Source organism: Triturus cristatus, chromosome 11 (assembly GCF_964204655.1).
Source record: "Triturus cristatus chromosome 11, aTriCri1.1, whole genome shotgun sequence".
Taxonomy (NCBI): domain Eukaryota; kingdom Metazoa; phylum Chordata; class Amphibia; order Caudata; family Salamandridae; genus Triturus; species Triturus cristatus.
The window spans coordinates 80,729,073-80,751,840 of record NC_140594.1 but is presented as its reverse complement, the minus strand read 5'-3'; the positions used below and the strand labels follow the sequence as shown (position 1 = coordinate 80,751,840).

The 22,768-nt window shown below is 46.9% G+C and overlaps 1 protein-coding gene across 8 annotated transcripts in view; it reads right to left on the bottom strand.

Annotated features, from left to right (window-relative positions):
• The window catches only part of CLTCL1 (clathrin heavy chain like 1), a 369,670-nt gene that overhangs the window by 300,982 nt on the left and 45,920 nt on the right, over positions 1-22,768 (bottom strand). The gene's annotated exons all lie outside the window — the stretch shown is intronic.

Sequence of the window (22,768 nt, the reverse complement as noted above, 5' to 3'; positions counted from 1 at the left end):
GCCCTCCAACATCGTCTCTCCCCTTTACAACAGGTGTTTTCCTCTTTGCCTGGTCACACCTCCATTACTGAGCACGCCATACAGACGAGTCCGGGGAAAGTGGTCCGACAAAGGCCTTATAGGGTCCCTGAAGCCCGTAGAGCGATCATACACCAGGAAGTCGAACAAATGTTAAAACTGGGCATTATAGAACCCTCTGTAAGTGACTGGAATTCCCCAATAGTGCTTGTACCCAAACCTGATGGGTCTGTTAGATTTTGTATTGACTTCCGGGAGGTCAATAAGATATCAACCTTTGACACATACCCGTTACCCCGAGTAGACGAGATGGTAGAGCGTATAGGGAAAGCCCAGTACATATCCACTCTGGACCTTTGTAAGGGGTACTGGCAGATACCCCTCAGAAAAGAAGACCGAAAGAAAACGGCATTTTCTACCCCTGAAGGTTTATATCAGTTCCATGTCCTCCCCTTTGGCCTCCATGGCGCGCCCGCCACATTCCAACGGGCCATGAATCATATCTTACGTCCCCACACTCAGTATGCAGGGGCCTACCTCGACGATATAGTTATCTACAGCGACACCTGGTCACAACACTTGGAGCATCTCCATAACGTCATTTCCTCTTTGGGCTCCTATGGGTTCACGATTAATCCCGCCAAAACCACCCTGGCAGCCCAAACCGTTAAATATCTGGGATACCTCCTGGGTGAGGGCCTCATACGGCCCCAGAGCAGCAAAACAGAAGCCATCCATTCCCTCCCCTTCCCCCAGACCAGAAAAGACTTGAGGGCCTTTCTGGGCCTCCTTGGTTACTATCGCAGGTTTGTGCCCAATTTTTCCCAAAGGGCCGCCCCGCTCACTGACCTATTGAAGAAAGCCACGAAAACAGAGGCCATTCTGAAAAACCCGACTCCCCTATTGTGGCATGCATTTAACGATCTGAAGAATGCCTTGACCTCCGATCCCGTACTAGTTAGCCCGGATTACACACAACCCTTCCTCCTTCAGACAGATGCTTCAGAACAGGGTTTAGGGGCAGTACTGTCACAGAGGGACCACGAGGGGCACGAAAGACCCATCCTGTACCTCAGCAGGAAACTGTTTCCTCGAGAACGGAATTATGCCGTCGTGGAGAAGGAAGCTTTGGCGATTAAATGGGCAGTGGACAGTCTCCGTTACTACCTAGAAGGACGTGACTTTACCATCTTCACCGACCACGCCCCCCTTGAGTGGATGGCCCGGAACAAGGGTCACAATGACCGTGTCCTGCGGTGGTTCCTGGCCCTCCAACCATACCGCTTCAAAACAGTACACCGAAAAGGCACAGAACAGGGTAACGCGGACTTCCTCTCTCGCTATCCCCTATCCACACCGGATACAAGAAAGACAGCTAGGGAAAGGGAATGTAACGGAGACCCCCCTACCTCGGGTCGGGCCCCCCTTCCTTACCCTGTCCAGAGAATCCTTTCCGCTCAATCCTCCCTGTTCGGACAGTCCATCCAAGCTTTCATCCACAGCCTCGGTGACCCCAGGAACCCCGCCCCTCTTTCTCTTACAGGAGCCAATCCCGAACAGCGACCCACCGGAAGGACAACCCCTGATTCCCGGAAGTCCCTCCTACCCGTTCCCCGCCGGGGACAGAAAAGCCGGAAGACAGGAAGCAGAGGTGTTCGAAGGATCGTGGAAGGAGAGTCCGGCAGGAGATACGACGAAAGGAGAGGACGAGAGCGGCGAACCAGAAGAGTGGTCGGAAGACTGGTGGAGTCCCCCGGAGGAGGCTGAAGAGCGGCCGTAACTCGGATGAGAGTTACGGCGGAGCCCGTGAGTACCAGTTTTCTTCCAGTATAGCACTCTAAAGCACCCGTGTGTATCTTGGGTTCTTTGTACATAGATGTATATAGTCTCTCTCCTGTTAGCACCCCTGCACACTAGTAGGATCTCTAGGTATCCATTGTACAGCACCTCACGCTTTGTACATAGTATCCCACTCAACCCCCTTTCCGAACACCCATCTTTCCTCGACTTGTCCCTCTTTCTCCTTGTCCCTTCTCCTCACACCCCCTCCTCTTTATCACTCCCCGGTGAAGGTTACGGCAGCGACATAGACTGTCCGCAGGTCTAACGGCTCCTTCTGTGTTTTTGTCTCACTGCCCTCCGAGGTGTCCGTCCTTCCCCCTTCCTGGGACCAACGTCGGCGATTTGGACAGCAGAAGACCTTCGGTGACGACGACCTCAACCGACGGGATCCCACATCGCTTCCACCCCCTCCTGCAGAAGACCCGCATTCTATCCTGTTGTACACCGTACCTTGGACTCAATAAAGTAGACTATTGCACACTATACGGCCTCCTTGCCTGCTTTTCCAGCCCGCCAAATCCTAAAGATCACAGACCGGCAGAACAGAGATTGTTTAGATGGAGCGGGAATACCATCCGTCGATGCTTTGGAAGGGAGAAAAGGAGGTTGCCAGACAGGTAGGGATTGTGAGAACAAAGGATGAATAAACACCCGGTTACCCTAGAACTATGAACCACTTATCCAAAGAGGAAGTCTCATTTGTTAACAGAAAACATATTAGTCTTTAACAATTTTCTCTCATTATCCTTCTCAACCAAAGAGTAACTCCTTAGCCCTTTTCTCAGTCACCCAGATATTTGTCATCTTCATCCTTTACCTTCCAAGTCTCCGCACTACCACACAAAAACAAATCAGTTCATCGTGCGCAGATCAAGCAACTAACTTAATACTTAAAATGAAGATAAATGGTTGACCAAAAAAGGTTCAGTTCACTTATCAACCAATATTTAAAGACGAAAGTGAGTAACCCTCAACTAAGATTCGTATAATGGGTTAAAACAGTCTTGCTTTTCATGCAGGTTATTGATTTTGACATTCAGCACTTTTAGATAATACAGGTCGGAATTCTACTCTATTTATGGAGTGATCTATTTCATTTAACATCAATTATTAACACTAAGTAGCTCTGTTGAATTACCATCAAGCTAGGTTGTTCCCAAACATGTTGCACGAGACTGCTTATTTTAATATATTGAAGATGGCCTCCACTGTCTCTCACAACAGGATCTAACCTGCAAGGAAAAGAATGAGCTGTGGGCAGATTGAGGGCACAGAGTCACTCCATGAACATTGAGATTTCCTGACTGGCACTCACTATTAAACCATAGCACTAAGTAAAATAAAACACACTGGTTATTTTCAATAACGCACTATCGCAAGTGAACGCCAATGCAAACAAACTGAATTTAGAAGCAATGAAATGACATTCCTTCAGCATACCGTAATCCGAAAAATCCTTGGCTAGCAACCTGCGTTCTTTTTAAGAAGTATTTGCGCCCCTTTTGTCTTTGTATGATGGCTTGTAGGGGGGCGGCCCCTCCAGAAGTGCCTGCACTGCATCTTAGGTGTTGGCAAGGTCCTTGGAAAAAGCCATTTGTGCACGAGCCCAGGGCTGCTAAAATGCAATGAAGAGAGTGTTTTGTTGTTCAAAAATCAACAGACGTCAATGTTATAAACTAGTGGTTGTGCCAATGGGTGTATATAATGTGACCGAGCACTAAGGGTGGGCGGAATTTGCAAAATTGACTTTCGCAAACTATCGCGAAATTGAGCAAAATCTCCACGAGCATGCGGAACTTTCACGAAGATTGCTTTTCCGGCCCGTTCGCAATGTGTTTTTGCGTGCTCGCGGGGAAATATATCTCCAACTTGCACATGCGGTTGCTAATGGGCGCGGCCATCTTGTTCACGATGCTCATTTCCTGTTCCGGGTCGAATGACGTGTTCAGCGATCGCAAACTCTCGCGGGATAGCGCAACCTGCTACCAACAATCCAACATCTCGTGGCGCGCGCGAACGGTTAGGAAAACTCGTCGGCGAACGCAGGGACCCGGTAAGTCGCGACCGCGCTAGAACGCCTTTTTAAAGCGCGAACAAGAAAAATACTTCAGTTTTGCGGCAGATTGCGAAAGTTTTGACATTTTCGCACTCTCCGCGGAACGCGAAAATGTCAAAATATCTCAAATTCCACGAGTGGAACGAAATTTACCGCCCAGGCCTACCGAGCACCTCCACAAACTGGTAAATATCACCCAATAGCATGATGTTTCCTTTGTGTCACAAAAACTTGACCAAGTTAAGATTTGGGACCTATGCAGAGGGACTTTGCCCCTTCGGTTGTAAGTGCCAATGCCAAGTTCAAAGGATAAAAGAAACAGACTGGTGGAGCGCCTTAGGTCTACAGCGAAACTCTCGATAAAGGCCCTAATGAGCAATCTGTCAAGAAGCGCTCCAATACTTACCGGGTTTAAATCATTTATTGCATCCACCTCAAGCCAACACTATGCACAGCCTCAGGTCAAAAACTTCTCTTTAACTGCTGCATCAGGAATCTATCTGATGACACCTTGTAGTTATGGGACAGCAGGCTAAGAACAATAGGTTACAACACAATCCCTTTCAAGGAAACTCCGCCTAGCTCTAATGAAAGGATCTCAGGAGCAAAGACTTGACTGTCCTGACATTGCCACCGCAATCACTGTAAAAGAGAATGATAACTCTGCTGGCCTGCCACGCTCGCCCCTCTGCTGGCCTGCCACGCTCGCCCCTCTGCTGGCCTGCCACGCTCGCCCCTCTGCTGGCCTGCCACGCTCGCCCCTCTGCTGGCCTGCCACGCTCGCCCCTCTGCTGGCCTGCCACGCTCGCCCCTCTGCTGGCCTGTCACGCTCGCCCCTCTGCTGGCCTGTCACGCTCGCCCCTCTGCTGGCCTGTCACGCTCGCCCCTCTGCTGGCCTGTCACGCTCGCCCCTCTGCTGGCCTGTCACGCTCGCCCCTCTGCTGGCCTGTCACGCTCGCCCCTCTGCTGGCCTGCCACGCTCGCCCCTCTGCTGGCCTGCCACGCTCGCCCCTCTGCTGGCCTGCCACGTACCTTTATAAGACACACTCCTGTGTCCAGTGCTTTGTCTAATGTAAACTGCAGGTGTAAATACAGCCTGCGCGAGGCCTACAGTCTTGTGCAGAGCCGCGCCAGCTGAAGCAGTGTGGTCGGTGCACAAGAAGTATGTGAAATAATCAGAATGATAAAATAGTTTAAGCTGTCAGATTTATCTGAAAGCTGCGGGTTCGTTACTATGGGTCCTAAGCACCGACTCCCAGCCCTGCACTGAACACACATTACAAGACGGAATTGGAAAGCTTCCAAGTCTTGCAAAGCTGTGAGGAAACATCTAACCTCCAGGCTACCTTTGAAAAGGCAGCCGGCCTGTCTGTGCCAGCTCAGAATAATGCAGGCGGATGTTATTAAGAGCTGGAAAACATAAGAGCAGGATTGGCACACAGATGCCAACCTGCGGGCTCGTATTTCACACAGTGGAGTCAGGTTGATGTTAGGTAGACAAGGAGCTGGGCATTTGGTCCTTTGTTGACTTCAGATCTCACATTTGTTCCAAACCCCAACCCAGCAGAAAGGCACCAAGTCCAGGGGATGTGTTCTGAAGTGCTATGAAATAAAGAGGCAGCACACATTTCTACACTACAGACCTGTCCAAGGCCGGTCCAGAACGCGCTTGGAGATTCTCCAAAGCCACGACCTTTTAGTAATGCAGAAGCCAAAACACCGGCAAAATGGATGCAATACAAGAAAAAAAAGCTGAAGCCTCCACTTGGACAGAAACATGGAGCTCTAACACATGGGAAACAGCCTTTACACCGTAGCTCCAACCACGCTGTGCCTTAACAGCGCAGTCCGAACCACGGATGCGTCTCTACAAGGCATTCCTTTACCACAAGAGTCGTTGGAACGACTTGCCTTATGTAAAGCATTGTTGGATTTTAAGTTCAACACTTTCCCTACTGGCGCACAGCCTGGAGTTGGAATGGTAAATTATACTATTCCAACTCCAGCGTTTTCTCAAAAGCAAGTCGTCGTAACGACTTGAATGGTAACGGAATGCATTGTAAAGACGCAATCGTTGTTCGGACCACGTTATTAAGGAAGGTGTGATTAAGCCCCGAGTGGTTCAACTCACAACCCTACCACATCATGCATGGAGCTCTACCACAAAGTGACCCATAGTGCGATCTACAACACCACTAGGCCATTTATGTCAATGACCCAATAAACACCCTTTCGCACTTTACATCAACTTTGTCACCTGCTACAGGAGTGATTATTGCTTTTCTTTTAAAGCAATTTGGATGTGATCTTCATGATAGGCCAAATAAGTTCAGAATCACAGGCACTGATCAACAAGGGCCCGCCTCTAAGCTTCAACAGTTTCTTTTAAATAGTCAGGTAAGATCATGAGATCCCAGTGGGAAGTCCTGTGCTGTACGTTACAGTAAACCGCTAAATCCCTTGTCCTACAATAGCCTAATGCCTGATGCACAGCATTTTAGACACTATCATATACTGGCATCAAAACCAACCGACAGTTTTAGGGGGTTTCTTGGATTGTTGTTCGACACGTTACAGCCCAGTTTTGTCATCTGGCTTTGCAATCTTTGTTTCAAGCCTATGAGATCTTTCTGGCAAATGACGATCTTGAGTCAGTAACCAAGATATGCTAGGAGCTGAGACAGTACAACAAGGTGTTTGGTTTGCAGGGGAGGTAAGGGGGGGAGGAGGCAGGAGAACAATGCTGGTAACTGAGGAGCCGAATGTTCATGGGTCTAGTCAGCTCCACATGGTATTTGATTTGTAACTGTGTGTGGTGGGCTATTCCAAGGGATACTGCCATCCTGAACGATGGCAGAGGTCAGCTTCCAGACATGAACAGTTGAAAAATGTTTTTCCTGACTTGTGTGTTCACCGGATGACTTTAACAAAGATCCCAGTTAAACATTACTCCCGGGATTGAAACCTAAGGGGCCGACAGCCCCCAAGAAGTCTAGGCTAAATAAGCACTGGCAGAGACAATTGTTCTGGCAACATTGATTTGTAGCGCTACTCCAATAACTTTTTCAATCTTAGTGTGCACTATGAGTTGTGCTAAGGAACCAACATTTTTCCAAGGTAAGATAAAAGATGAAAACCACAAGAAACCTGGACTAGTCACCTTATCAACAATGTACTAACAATTCATCAAACTTTATCCCTATCAAACACTGGCTATTGAAGAAAATTACATAATCGCTTCTGACCATTTCTTCTCCGTCGAGGCTGCCCTTTAGCTGGGCTCACCTTCTCCGCCATCGATGCTTCTCTTTGGCCCTTGCCATTTTGCATCACCTGGTCAAGGACTGGTCGTCTCAAGACCAAGGGGATTTGTTCCTCTATAACAAAGAGGAATGAGTCTTGGGAGACCCTATCCGCAATCCCCAACAGTTTCCCCTCCACCCTTGCATCTGGGATTGGATTACTGTGTGACGGTACCTCCCTCAGGTCAGCACAATCCAGCCTACTAGTGAGACAGTCAAATATGGGCACCTGGTCAAGGACTCAATGTAGCCGTGAGAACTGCCATGTATTGCCACGGCTATGCCAGACAGATAAGACACAGCTGAAGAGGCCCACACTGAAGTACTGTGGCAGCTTTTGTATGGTCTGGCCCCGTATGCCCCTCCATGAAAAACTTACCATCAAAAAGGAGTATTTCCTGAGAGCTAGAAGGGCAACACTGGTAAGTCGACTCCTCTGACTACACATCATTCCTGATACATGGAAAGGAAAGGACATATTGCCTATACATAAAACGTGTTAATGTAGTGACCCTAGCAATTATCATCCAAGATTTTCTGTGGCCACATTTTGGAAGGCTAACCTTCTGGATTACTGATAATGTACTTGGTCATCTTCAGGCGGGGTTCTCGGTGGGCCCAGGCATGGTGGATCAAGTCTTTTATTGATAAAACGGAACGTGGTGGATTTTGATGGAGGAAGCCTGTACATAGCCTTCGTCGGTTTCTGTGCAGCATTTGATATGGTGCTATGTGCGCAGGTTAGGTGGGGGTAGCAATGGAGAATTGAAAAGGAAAATCATAGAGCACAGAGGGGTTCGCCAGGGCTGTGTTCTGGCCCCCACTCTGTTCCTCCTCTTCATTAAAAGGTTTGTATTTTTTTTTAAATCAACAGTAGACTTTTTATTCAGTTGTACCAACAATGCATCCAAGCTGTCCGGGGAAAAAAATCCGGCCTTGTTATTTGCAGACTATACTGTGCTAATGTCGAAGACTTAGATGGGTATCGAAATTTTAATACAGAGATTAGCCTTATTTTGTTTTGCCCATGGGTTGGAGATAAATGCCCGTAAGACCAAGCAAGTGGTGTTTAACCCACATACGAAATCCAAAGGGGAAATATCCATAGGTGGAAGCAATTTAGAAGCAGTGAGGGAGATTGATTACCTGGAGATCAGGTTGACAAATTCACACTTGAGGCCATAGCAACTACTAAAACGCACCGCTATTTTAAAACACAGAGGACTGCTCATATCTAAATTACTTAGGCAATCCTTGTACCAGCCTATATCGCCAGCTATTGAGATATAAAGAACACAAGAAGTTAGTGGAACAGTTTATGGGCCCTAATTACGGAGCTAATGTGATGTTTCTTGCTTAGGGAAAATTAAAAATGGTATGATAATGTAATTGTTGTCTGTGCTTCCAAGAAAAGAGGGGACTCGGGGCCAATTTAAACTAAGTCCAGCATACAGGCCCAAGCGCAATACAAAACAAAGTGGTATGCCGTTCGTACTGTGTGGTACAGGTAGATGTTTATATAGAGAGCACCGATGTGCTCACTTCGGGCAGGAGAAAGATATCCTCCTTTCGGAAAAAGACCCTCACACACCCAATCAGCTAGGACCGTCTTGCTTCATCGTTTGGTCTGCTCCTCGTCAGGTTGGCGCTGCAACATCCAATCGGCACCCATGATGGGGCCTTTTAGCTGAGATATTTTTTCCTGGCTGTTGGGTGCAGTGCGTGTGAGGGTCCCAGTGAGTGTAGATGTGAGGTTTGTGAGGCTAAAACAGGAGTTAGAGGTCCACTCAGAACAATTTTAAAGAATGTGGCCACTATCCTGATTAAAAACGAAAAAGCGTGCACTCCTGCTCTAAGGTTGCAGGGTATTGCGCTTTGAAATCAGGCCAACATGTTTCTTGCCCTAGGTCAAGTAGACGGCAATTCTTCAGGGCCCGTGTGAGATCTATCTACACTTTTTGGTGGTGGCCTATATTAATACCGAAAAGTGACCACCCATACAGCACCCTAAAAAGTGGTACCTGTAGATCGAACACATCACCCAATTTGGGTCAGCAATGTGGGTCAACGTATACCAGCAGGTGTACGTTGACACTCATTACCGACGAGGAGCAGACCCAATGATGAAGCAAGACACCTAGCTGATTGGGTGTGTGAGGGTCTTTTTCCGAAAGGAGGATATTTTTCTCCTGCCCAAAGTGAGCACATCGGTGCTCTCTATATACACATCTACCTGTACCACATAGTAGGAACGGCATACCGCTTTGTATTGTTGTCTGTGCTCCAGAGTACCCCTATGCTTCCCTTAAGACTCGACCTGGTGATGGAATCTATAGCTGCCCACATAGAGTTGAGGCCATTCCTATATTGGGTCAGATTTTGGCAAAGATTTAGTACCCTACAGGGAGGGGTTGCATGAAGTGGTTGAAAGGCAAAATACAAGTAAAATACCCATGAAAAAAGGAAGGGGAAAAAAACCCCCCAAAAAAACTCTTGTGCGTGGCTTGCCAAGTTATTGGTTGGATGTAGATTCTCTTACTGTTGGAACAGGACAAGTTATTAAAGAAAGGTTTAGACACTGGTTTATGGCCTAGCAATATCCAGTCTGATTTCTAGGTAGGCTGGCTGACACTTCTTTGGTCGAATATTACTTAGATCAGATACAACCCCCCACAGTGCGGACGCTTTACATAACGTAAAGATTGGGGACTTTGGTCTTTCCTGGGAGTATCAGAAGCAGCGTAGGTCTTTCCTGGGAGTAAAGAAACTGCTTAGGGACAGGGGACTCAAATATGCGATGCTCTTTCCCTCCAAGCTCTGAGTGGAAGCAGATGGTAGGGCTTGGTGTTTCGACGACCCCGAGATCGCAGCGAACCGGCTGGAGACACGGAAAGCCTGAGGTCGGAGGGGCTACTATCAGAGAAACAATCTCAAGACTGCTGGAAGTGACTCTCGGAACCTTCGTACCAACTATAACTCCATGAGACAGACGCAAATGGACACTGTAGACATAATGAGACGGGTAAAAGGGGCTAACCTAACTGGATGTGAAAAGTATATGCGATTGTAATTCAGAGATACGTAAAAAAGTTCCCGTGTGGGTGGGTGGTTGGGGGAGGCCGGGGTATCACACACCCCTCTTTTTCTTCATTTAGTACAGCAGTTGGCGACAGGCGCTCTGCCAGTTCCAAGTGGGCAATTTTAAGTGCAGAGGGCAGGGAAGCAGGGAGGAGGGTTGTTGGGGGGGGGGGGGGGGGGGGGGTAATTGGTTTGTGTTTGTAATTATAATTGTTCTGTCTACAAGCAAGGTGATAGGCGTGACTAGGGCTATGGATCTTTCCACTACGTCTGATGCATACACAGTGGGATAAAGGGGCAAACATTTTGAGCTGCAACGTCAACGGGCTTGGGGATAAAGTTAAACGCAGTATAGTTTTTCAGTACATTAAGAAGCAGGCCCCTGAAAATGTACTTCTGCAGGAAACCCATCTGATAGGCAGCACATGTAGAGCGCTTTGCAGAGGAGGGTATAAGTTAGTGGCGCACGCGGGGTTTACAACGAGCTCGAGAGGAGTAGGCATTATGCTAAAAACACATTCCCTTTTAATGTGGAGTCCAAATGGGCTGACGACAGGGGCCGTTATATAGGGATCACTGGGTCCTGGGAGGGACGAACTGTTACATTAATGACGATTTACGGCCCACCTGGCCTGCAAATCACTACATTCCAGGATCTGTGCACTACTCTCCTTTCATTGCCTGAGGGAGTGCTACTGCTGGGAGGAGACTAATTCGGTGGGCTCAGGCGAATTGGACCGTCACCCCCCAGCACGGGTTGGGGTCAGCTAACAGATGGTTGCCAGGTTTTCTGGAGGCCATCGGATTGGTAGACAGCTGGCGCACTTACCACCCTGAAAAAATACAACACACCTTTCATTCTGGGGCCCACGGTAGCCTGTCCAGATTAGATTACATTTTGATCCCCAGCTCCCAAGCCTCACTTACCCATGAAATTAAGCACTTAGCGAGGGGTATATCTGACCACTCACCGATATGGGTACATATACTCCTAAATCAGATTAGGGTGGGTAGAATTGTCCCCATCAACCCCTGGTATCTACGCAATCATAAACTTCGTAAAGGTCTTCTCAAAACTATGGACACTTATTTTACTGAAAACTCGGGCACAGTGGACTCCTTGCAGGTACTCTGGGAAGCATTCAAAACGGTAGTCAGGGGGGAGGCTCTCTCATTGATATCTGCTCACAAGAAGGAACAACAAAGGGAGGTGTCTAACATAGAGGACGAGATCTACCACCTAGAGAGGGACATGGAAACAACAATCACACCGGCATCACTCCACCTACTTCGACTTAACCAGGATGAATATAGGGCGTCACAGAAAAAGCCAAAGCGCTGGGGACAGAGAAGATTGGTAGGCTTTATGACTTGGGAGATAAAGCGGGGAAATTGATAGCGTGGCTTGAGAAGCGTGAATGGGCTAACAGACTTGTCCCGGTCTTGCAAGATGCTGATGGTGTTGACATTATTGACCCTCAAGGAACTGCAAATCACTTTGCTAATCATTTTGATGCGATGTATACTACAGTGGCACCGTACACTGAAGACGACTCGGCTGAATTATTGAAAAGCATAACACTCCCTACCCTCTCCTCATCAGACCAGTAATTAATGGATAGTCCCTTGACAACAGACGAAATTGGAGGCGATCAGATCATTGAAATCAGGAAAAGCTCTGGGCCTAACGGCATTCCTATTGAATTATATAAACTTCACCCTGATAAACTAGCCATTTATCTAAAAGCCATGTTTGAGGAGAGCAGGGAAAAAGGGGAACTACCTATTGATCAACGAATAACAAACATAGTGACTATTCATAAAGAAGGCAAATCCAAAACAGACTGTGCCTCATATCGACCGATCTCCCTCCTTAATGCCGAACCTAAGATCCTTGCCAAAGTATTAGCCAATAGGCCTGGTTAACCCAGACCAGTCCATTTTTATATCACAAAGGAACACGGCATTAAATCAACGCCGAGTCCATGGGGTCATTGGTAGAGCAAATACAATTATGGAACCAGCTATCCTTGTCTCTTTGGATGCCACCATGGTGTTTGACACTATTGAGTGGCCCCATCTGATAGCTGCCCTTCGAAAACTGGGATTTGACCGAGAATTTATCCGGTGGATTCCCCTCCTTTATTCTGTGCCACTGGCACAAGTCGTGTTTAATAATAAAAAATCAGACATTTAATTTGAGTCGGGGTGCCCACTTTCCCCCCTCCTGTTTCCATTGGAACCCTTGGCAGCGTGGATCAGACAGGATCCGGTTATCCGGGGTATGCGTTGGGCACCTGAGTGGGAGGACCGTATCTTGTTATATGCAGATGACGTGCTGCTCTGCTTAACCTATCCCAAGCGATCCCTAACTGCAGTTCTAGATATATTGACTATATTTGGCAGATATTCTGGGTTCACGATTAACTGGACTAAGTCCCACCTGTATGTCCTCCGGGGGGGGGGGCCCAGACCTGCCCCACAACTGTCCAATCCAAATCAATGCCACGGGATTCAAATATTTGGGGATTTTTCTCTCTTTGAACCCTCTACTTAGATAGGAGAGAAACCTCCTGCCTCCACTACAATGGTTGAAACGAGACATAGCCAATTGGAAATCTCTTCCTCTTTCTTTATTAGGCAAGGCTGCACTCTTTAAGATGATGTCCCTCCCAGCTTCTTTTATGTCCTTCAAAATTTACTTGATCCGGTTCCACTGAAATATTTCAAAGAAATCGAACACCTTCAGAGGGAACTATTATGGACCGGTGCGCCGCGGATAGCCTTAGGTAAGCTCACGTTAAAATGGTATGATGGAGGCATCAGTCTCCCGGATATAAAGAAATACTACTGAGCCGCAAACTTAGCGGCTATTAATCACGGCACTTATGGTAACCCTGAAAACCCAGGTTATCGTATGGATAGATGGCTCCTCCCGGGTGGGAATTACAATAGATCACTATTCAAAATCCGTCCGGCAACGACTAACGGGTCCTACTAGTCACTCAGTTAAGATATGGCACGCCGTTAATAGATCCCTCGGATGGGAGCACAAAGTGACACTGGCCACTCCCCTATGGGATTCTGTACAACTAGGCAATTTATGGACATCAAAGGGGTTCGATAGGTGGGACATGATCGGCATTACGTGAATTAAAGATCTGTGGGATAAAGGGGAGGTGAAAACATTTGCCACTCTCCAGAGTCAATAAGAGCTGGCTAACTCGGAGATTTTTCGATACATGCAGTTTTGTCATGCACTACACTCACTCCTCCCAAGGAGCTCCTCCCCTCCAGAGTCATCCCCATTAGAGGATAGGATTTTGGATGGGCACCTTCCAGATAAAACCATCTCACTGATCTATAATAAGTTGATATATAATATGGCTGACCCTCTATTGGGACTGTGACAGAAATAGGTGGCGGATGGGATAGAAATGGATGATAAGGACTGGAGAGAAGGGGTGTCCTCTCCCCGAGTGGTGGCTACCCCATCACGATTAAGACTAGTTCAACTTAAAATCCTGCATAGAATATATATAACAGGTCCCCGACTAGTACAGATGGGCAGAGCGGAAACAAGAACCTGTCGCAGAAAGTGTGGACAGATGGGTACCTTAAAGCACATCATATGGGAATGCATGCATATACAATTATACTGGAGGGAAGTACATGAAGTCTTAAGTACAGTCCTTGGTATCACTATTAACCCTGAAGCACGCAGATGCCTGTTGAACATATGGGAGCCAACTGACTTAAATACCCATCAAACGCAGTGGGCCACCCTTGGGTTCGTAATTTCAAAAAGAAACATCGCTCAGGCCTGGGGAGCGACGATTCCCCCTACGTTAGAGGCATGGGAAAAGAGTATGGACTGGTGTATGTTCAGGGAAAAGACTGTATATGCTGCCCGTGGTTGTCCTAGAAAGTGGTCCCGCATTTGGACACAATGGAACTCATACCGTGGAGATATTTGCACCCCTCCACAGAGTATTGAATTAGATGATCGGATTCCCTGCATGAATGATCCCTACTATGTGTAACGTAGTTGATTGTCTCACATTGTCATGCCTTGATTGATATTGTTAAACTTCGAAATTGCTTATGTGTCGACGCTTGTTTAATAAAAAGATGTATAATGTTTTTATTTTTTTTTAAATAAAAAGATTGGGGACTTTGCCAACTGCCTCTTGCATCTAAGTGATACAAAAGGGGGTGGTGATGGACGGAGCATCAGAACCAATCAAAAACTCACACCCAGTCAACAGATCAGGGATTGATCCATCACCGTTCTTTAGCCCACTCTGATTTGCATATGGCCATGTCTAAACTGGGGTGGTGTAGTGGGCAAAAGAACGATGGATTTAACCCAGATCTCTTGACTGGGGGAGAATGTCTGCATTGTCAGCGTTCCGTCCATCATTTGTTTGTTGTAACGCTTTTCGCCCTAAGTGGGATGGGTATTCCCAGACGTGGGACCCGTGCTCACTACGCCACTGGAGTCAAGCTATCCTGGCTGATGACGGCCGATAGCCAGAAACCGGTCCTAGGATGCTTGATTCCGGTCCAGGGAAGACATGGCTTGGCAGTTCGGGCTGGACTGTTCCCATGAGGCACAGGGTCAAGACTGATTTGCATATGGTCATGTCTAAACTGGGGTGGCGTAGTGGGCAAAAGAACGATGGATTTAACCCAGATCTCTTGACTGGTGGAGAATGTCTGTATTGTCAGCATTCCGTCCATCATTTGTTTGTTGTAACGTCTTGCATCTAAGTGGCCAACTCTGGGTGAAGGCAATAATTGTCTGTCCAACCTGCACGTTATGTGAGGAGGCTGAGGCCATCTCTTAATCTTCTGGAAATCCTATATCACGCAGAGGTCAAAATGGATCAAACCACTGTTTAGCTATTAGGCATACGCCATTTTTAAACTGCATTCTGTGTATTTAGGACAAATACTACTTTGGCTGTTGTATGTGCAGTTTCCAATTTTCTAGATACTGCTCGGTGCGTCAGGAACAAGGTGAAGGAAGACTAGAAACGAAGATATCATGCTGAGGCGATACGGCATAGCTGCTCATTTTATATACGAAGGGGGGAGGGCAATTAATTGTTAGCTGATTTTATATATTACAAAATATGGTTTTACATTTTTAATTTGTTTTATTAATTGTGTATACTGTCATGTTGATGGATTATTGTAAATAAACAGGCTATATACATGCAAAGAAATTAAATGAAGCTTGTAAGAATTTTTATTGCAGCATAGTCAAAAGTGAAAGACAGTTCCTAGGTCTGAGAACCTTCTTATAGACCATCACAATAATGTCATTCAGAAAACAGGGAGCTAACATAACCCCATCAACATAATCTGATGTGAACCACCAGCAACACCACCATGAGCTTAGCCACAACAAATGCTTCGCCATCGCAAACCTGATAATGCACAACAGACAGACGTAGCGGATTGTTCTCCAAGGCCACTCCCCTGACAATGCTGTTATGTTGATGTTTATTTATTCAGTGCACCACTCACCTATCCATATTGGCACTACAGAATATACAATTACAAGGTGATGGCAAAATAAAATACTTACTTCACTATACTACAGAGTAAACAGCCAAATATTTAAGACCAAGAACGCCTTGGCACCAATTCTCACATAATTGCTTTGGCTGGGACAGAAGTGCTAACTTAGCAGAACGACGAGAACAATTCAGGGAGAGTCAGGTAAACATTGAGGCAATGAAGTTAAGGAGAAATTTAGTACTCAGTTTTGTGAATTCTCGTCATGGCTTGAATCACACACTTTCATCCTGGACATGGGCATCGGTGAGGTGGTACATCATTGCATCTCCTCCTTCCTGACAGCTCGTACTCAAAGGATCCAACTGGGTGACTGCGTGTCCAAAAAAGGGGACTTCCCTGTGGAGTACCACAAAGCTCAACACTATCTCCGCTACTCTTCAACATCTATCTCCAGCCACTGGTGGCAGCTCTGGCCCGCATTGATTGCCAGGTGTTCAACTATTCAGATGACACGCAATTAATCCTCGAAATTGACAACTCCTCCCAAGCCCACTCACACGTGCGAAACACCCTCAGATACATTGTCAACTGGATGACAGCCAACTCGCTCAAAGTCAATCCTGACAAATCAGAGGTCCTAGCAATCACTAAGGGAAGCAACCCTTTGACTGACCGCTATTGGCCACAAGAGCTGGGCACCACGCCTACACCAGTTCCAGTCGTAAAGATCCTAGGTATCAAAATAGATGCCCAGCTCACCCTGTCTAATCAAGTGTCCACTGTGGTCGGGACCTGCATGGGCCTGCTGAGACAACTGAGGAAACTGTCACCTCTCCTTTCTCATTTTCCACTCTGCGGATAGTGGTGTCTGCAATGTCTGGGATGTGAGGGACATAGCACATGGGGGATGCACTAGGTGGCAACGAACTGATATTTTCTTGAGGGAGCAGCATGCCTGAGGGGGTGGTGGGTGTTTCCTGGGAGTTTGGGAAGAGGGAGAGAGGCGGGGGGAAAGCAGGATGGTGAGTGGTGTAATAATATGTCTTTAGAATTCAATTTCCTTTGTACTGAATTCTATTTACAAGTGGCATTTGCACGAGGCATGCCATTGGGATGTTCAATATGGAAGGCGCTCTGGGGCAATCACACGCAACTAGAAACGGGGAGGGGAGGTGGTCCAGTGAGCAAACTTACCTGTTACCCAGCCGATGGGAGGGTCGATGCTGAGAAAGGAAGGAGGACCTTACCAAAAGAGTGGGGGGGTACACCTGTACTGGACTTTAATTGAATTGCTTGATCATTTGTTGTGCCCTCTGGGCTGTTTCTCCCCCCGCCCATGATGTCACATTGAAAAATCAATAAAAATCTGTTTACTAAAAAAAAAAAAAAATGGTGGTCTGCAATGATTGTGTACTGTCTGGACTACGGAAATGCTCTGTACATTGGACTTCCTGAAAAGCTGTTAGGCAAGCTGCAAGTAGCTATGAATGATGCAGCTAGGCTGATCTTCATGCTCCCAAGACACGCACGTGCCACACCTCTGTAGCAGCAACTGTACTGGCTCCCCGTCAAACAGCGAGCCAGGTTCAAGGGCCTCTGCATCGCACACAAAACCCTTCATGGACATGCTCCAGTATACATTAAGGAGCGCCGGGGGAGGTATGTCCCAGGACATACCCTCCAGCCTTCCGAAGCAGGCCGGCTTGGTTGTCCACGGTTCAATAAAACGATTAAAGGTGGGCGAGCCTTCTCGGCCTTGATCCTGCAGTTGTGGAACAAGCTAACAGAGAGCCTACGCAAGGAAACCGCCCTTCTTCCATTTAGGAATAACCTGAAAACCCTCTTATTCACAGAGGCCTGGGAACAACACACGCTTTGACTGGGTACTAACAGTAAAGCCAATGGTGGAGTCTATAGTTACTCTCTCTTAGCGCTAAGAGACCTGCTGGTGATTATGCGCTTTATAAATCCCAATTAACAATAACAATTAATAGTACGTCAACCATAGCAGTGGTTAGAGTGTGGAAGAGGTTTTTTCCCCATTTTGAAAGACCACAAATACTTTCAGAAGCAGTGGCATTTTGCACCAGTTTCAGGAGGAATAGAACATTCCCCAAAGCATACAGACAAGATTAAGTAAGGGCATTTAATACTAAGATATACAAATGGTGCAGAAAAAGCTGTAGGATACTCTATCAGTTTTTACTGAAAGAAAATGTAGTTGCTCCCCTGGATGCTTGTAAATCAAGAGAAAGATTTTGATCAATGTGGATACCCAAGGAACAGACCCACGGAAGAGATCACGCATTGGCCCACAACCACAGTCCGAGCATCATTATCAAAGGTTGCAGATTTGGTTTTGGTTGGATTCAACTTTTTTTTAACCATATCAGGACCTATCGCACTCCATTATTTCCCAGGACCATGCAGGGAAGCGAGGTTGAGTGTGAGTCACCGATCTGCATCAGAGATCAGGCCATTTTTTTTCTGGTCTAGAGTCCCACTTTTGTGGTCCATTCCAGTCGATGCGATCAGTGCCAGACCAGGAATTGCATGCTTCTGTGTGCGGAACTCTGTTTTTGATGCTTTGGGGTTGTAAGGGCAGGGATGTGGTGGTACATGAATCTAACTTCACCATATGCAACGCTAACCAACCCAATAAAATCATGATTGCGCCTACATTTAATGTTCAACTATCGCACACATGCTGTGCCCTGCAGCAGGAAGCACAATACAGTTGGCTTAGGCCTTCAGAAATAAGAATCCAACAGGGGTAGGAGCTTTGCCAGGGAGGGCGCCTGAAGAAGACATCATATGAGTAGCACACCAACATAAAGGACACTGCCTCAACACCCCAATTTCTCCTTCGCTTAGGCGCACGAGCAAAGAAAAAGCTGGTGCCCTGTTATATTCTGCTTAGGCAGCGTCAGTTAAGCGGAGGCTGTGACGGTTCTTATGACATAGCAACAGTCTATGATGACATAGCAACATTCTATGATGACATCAATGTATTCTGTATTTGAATCGGTCAGTTGAACTGTTGGTTGTGCCTGACCTACCTCCACATGGTTTTATGTCTCTGATTAAATAAACTGCTTCAATGTCTAGTGGTCGAGAGATTCACATCTTTAATTACAACAATGTTGGCGACGAGGCATCCTCAGACCTACGCTGTACGTAAAGTAAGCTGCGATTTATAGTGTAGTTGCTTTCTAGGAGGAGTTTGCAGCAGCTGTTTTATCACTCAGGGTACCACACCATGAAACAAGGCAACGTACGAGGCATTCACACCCACATAAACACCAGAGGAGACAGAATAATTATTCCACGCATCACCTCCCTTTAAAAACTGCAAAGTTCAGCAGTCCCGAAAGGGAAGAAATGCAATCAATACACTTGCTGCAACGCCCCGGGTACGTGGCTGTGAGTCACCAGGCCCAGCCCTTACACCAGACTCGCATTTCATCAGCATTTCCCTGAACAGCCCTGCAACGAGCAGTCCCAGCACAGTGATCGCACTGCACAGGCATGGCCAGCTACTGGGAGTAGCTGTTCGAGGGGAAATGATTCAACTATTCCAAGAAGGAGAAAAGGTCAAGGCAGCCTTTCAGCCCATTAACGGGTGAAAGGGAGCCAACGGGGATTTAATGCACCTCAACAGGCGCAGCCCTGCAGAGCAAATATGGGGCACATGGCGAATTCTTGGGGTGTGCACGAGAGAAGAGACAACATTCTCAACCATGCAGATGATAAGTGGGCCAGAGAAACGGCCTGCGTGAGATGGTCCGAGTCCGGCATTAACTCCTAAATCAAGGCGTCAGCCATAATAAAGGATGCAATAGTATTCAATCAATAAGGGGGTTTTAAAGGGCAGATCCTCGCCCGTGAGGGGGCGGCCGATTCCGGAAAACACACCAGGCTTCTCAATGAAAAATGCAGACCGCCTTGGATCTCTGGTATCTGAGGTACATAACTCTAGTCTACTTCACCTGTGGCGGGACGCAAACGAGCGCCCTCCCGCAACCCCCAACCTTGGATCACCCAAGAAGTAAAGAAGCTCGACACTTACAGAGTCCAGGACTACGGCTCGGAGTTCTGGACCCTCCAGAACAAGCACCGACAGAGCCGACTCCACCTACTGCCAGGTGCTGCACTTCAGCCAAATACAGCAGCAGACAGCAGTCTTCTGCAGCCCCAACCACACTTCCTGCAGCAACTTCAAGTGCCACAGGGAGATGAGTTTGAGCTGTTGTTGGATATGAATAGTTAGGACCTCTTGAGCCAGCGATACACAGAACTCGCAAGCGAGCAACTAAACTGAGTAAGTCCTCCTGAAAGGAACATTTTTTAAACTGCTCTAAATATTGCACAGGGCGAGGAGTGTCAGCCTGACCTGTGACTGGTGTTTATTTCCCCACAGCTAAGGAATGTCCTCCTAAGTGAGGAATGACAAAATCAAAGAGTTTGATTATCTGCTGAGCTATTATGTGGGACTGGGCAGTAGCCCAGACAGGCCACTCAATTTGCTCTGCTAGCAAAAGGCAAGCCCAGAAAGATATCAGAACACCTGCACTGTGCTCTTGAATAGGATATAACACCGTACATATCTTTTTGCACACATGGGTGGGGATCCCCCAGCCTAAGTCTGTACTACACTTTTTTCAGGCTTTCATCAATAAGAAAATCTGGTATCTTCCTGTATTTAAAATGCGTGCAATGTTCGGCCAGTAACAATTATGCCATGTGCACCGCCATAACCCCTCAAAGGAAGGCTTTGCTATTTCTTTTTAATCCAGTTTAGAGGTTTGGTTGGTTTACGGGCCAACTGTCAGCATTTATCTTCAAAATGTAGGTACAATGTCCTTCAATATTGGTACTCGGCCTTTCCATTTAAAATCCCCAACTGATCGCTTTGGCTTTATTTGCAAGTTGCAAAATGAGAGTTGAAAACATCCGATATCAGACCTTGGCCTAGCTTCTACCTTATTCACTCAACCACAACACTTACACACGTAGTTCTGCATTTGGTCTGGTCAACGTCCAACTCCACCCACAAACATTAACAAGCTTTGGACAAGTTACATAATTCCTGTGCTGAAGATATCACTCACATCCTTCCGGTTGTCAAAGAAAGGACTAAACCAGCTACAGAACAGAATCATTCACAAACTAACTGTCCAAGTTCACACTCCTACAGCTGATGCATTAAGCTACTGCAAGGTTTCAGAATGCAAGACTGCCCTAGGCATGCACTATGGGTATTATCAGAGCCAAATCCAAACAGAGGTGGTGGCAGTTTTCCAAAGAGGAATAGTTACTAGAATTGTTACCCGCAAGAGTAAGGGCGGTTAGGGTCGGATACCAGAGACCATGCAGTGTATGGTAGAAGCAGCCGATTAGACGGGTCAGCCCCTGCGCTACTTTCATAATACATGTTTCACTGGGCGGACGCAGCTGAACGGGAACAACATGTACATTCACAAAGCGCTTTCTAAAAATATCTCAAAGTAGTGGATATTTTTAAGGGTTAGGTCGCCTGCCTGACCTCAGTACATTATAGTCTCCAACATCACCAACAAGGTGGAGTACTGAAGTTAAGGGGGGGAACGGGAAGGGCAGTTGAGTGCACTTGTGGGGGGAGAGGGGGGGGGGGGGGGGGGGGGAAAGAGGCCCCCAAACTGCATAAACTCGAAAAACGCCTCAAACATTCAAGCTAACATGTTAAAGAATATTGAATTGACCTGCTACTGTGAGACACAAAACACCATAAAATGAAAACTGTACGTTTTTAGAAGCCATCTGGAATTTCAGCCAAAAGAGATTTCTCACATAAATAATTTCTCTGCCAGAGTTTTTCCTACCCCTTCAGCCATTTAGCACTTGCAGTCTTGCTGTTACCGAGAACGTTGGGTACTACAGAGGCACGCGGAGACATTTGCACTGCCAAATCAGGCAATTTCAGTTTGTTTAGAGTACTATATTAACTGATTCAAAGAGTTAGAAACCTTCCATCTCAGACACGGTTTTGCACTTAGACTTTTCCAAATTGGGCGGGGAAAAGCCACGTTCAAGCAGATCCAAGAACGAAAATCACTGTTCTTCCATAAAAGGACTTTCATCGATTAATAAAGCACAATCAGTTTGGCCTGTGATCATGGTAAATAGACTTGCGACAAAACATGCAGGTTTATTCACTTGCTTAGGCAGCGTTTCGACCTATCCAGGGACTCAATCCCCCTTTCGACAGAGAGTGTTACAATCACTACACAGCATAAAAACCAACCCGGGAAGCAGAACCGGCCCATAACATGCCCTGTGGCGATGCGAAATCCTCAAGAAACGGTGCACCTAGGACAAGCAGTTAACTGCACTGAACTTAAGGAAGGTGGGGTTTCTCCAGTCTTTAAAGGCACCGGAGTCCTGAAAGTGGGTTCAACAGTATGCCGACAGAAGCGGCTGAAGATGATCACGGTAGGGCTTGTGAGTAGAAATATCCCTTCCAAGGACTACTGGTCCAGAAGCTCCTACTCAAACAGGAATGCATGAGAACCGGTTGGGAGAAGGAACTCGAAAAGGATGGAGACCCATCCTTCATGGCCTCAGGGATTCAGCGGTCTTTGGTTGACACGTTGCGCTTCGTAGAGAGTGCAGGTCAGTTGTGATGCGAATAGGTCAAGACAGATTGCCTTCCATAGAAGGCAGTATGGACTTTCACAGTGGGAGCAACGAAAGAGTGAAGATGGAAGCAGTGTATATCCAGTCTGACAGATGTTTCTTTAGTAAAGATTGCTGGCAATGGAGAAAATGCACAGTAATGTACCAGCTGCATAATCTGAAGGACCCTCTTCACTCATCTTTATGTCCCTCATGCAGATGTGCCAGAGAGCGAGATCTGCTAGAGGGACAAACAGAGAACATCTGCAACGTAAAGATAAAGGTTGGT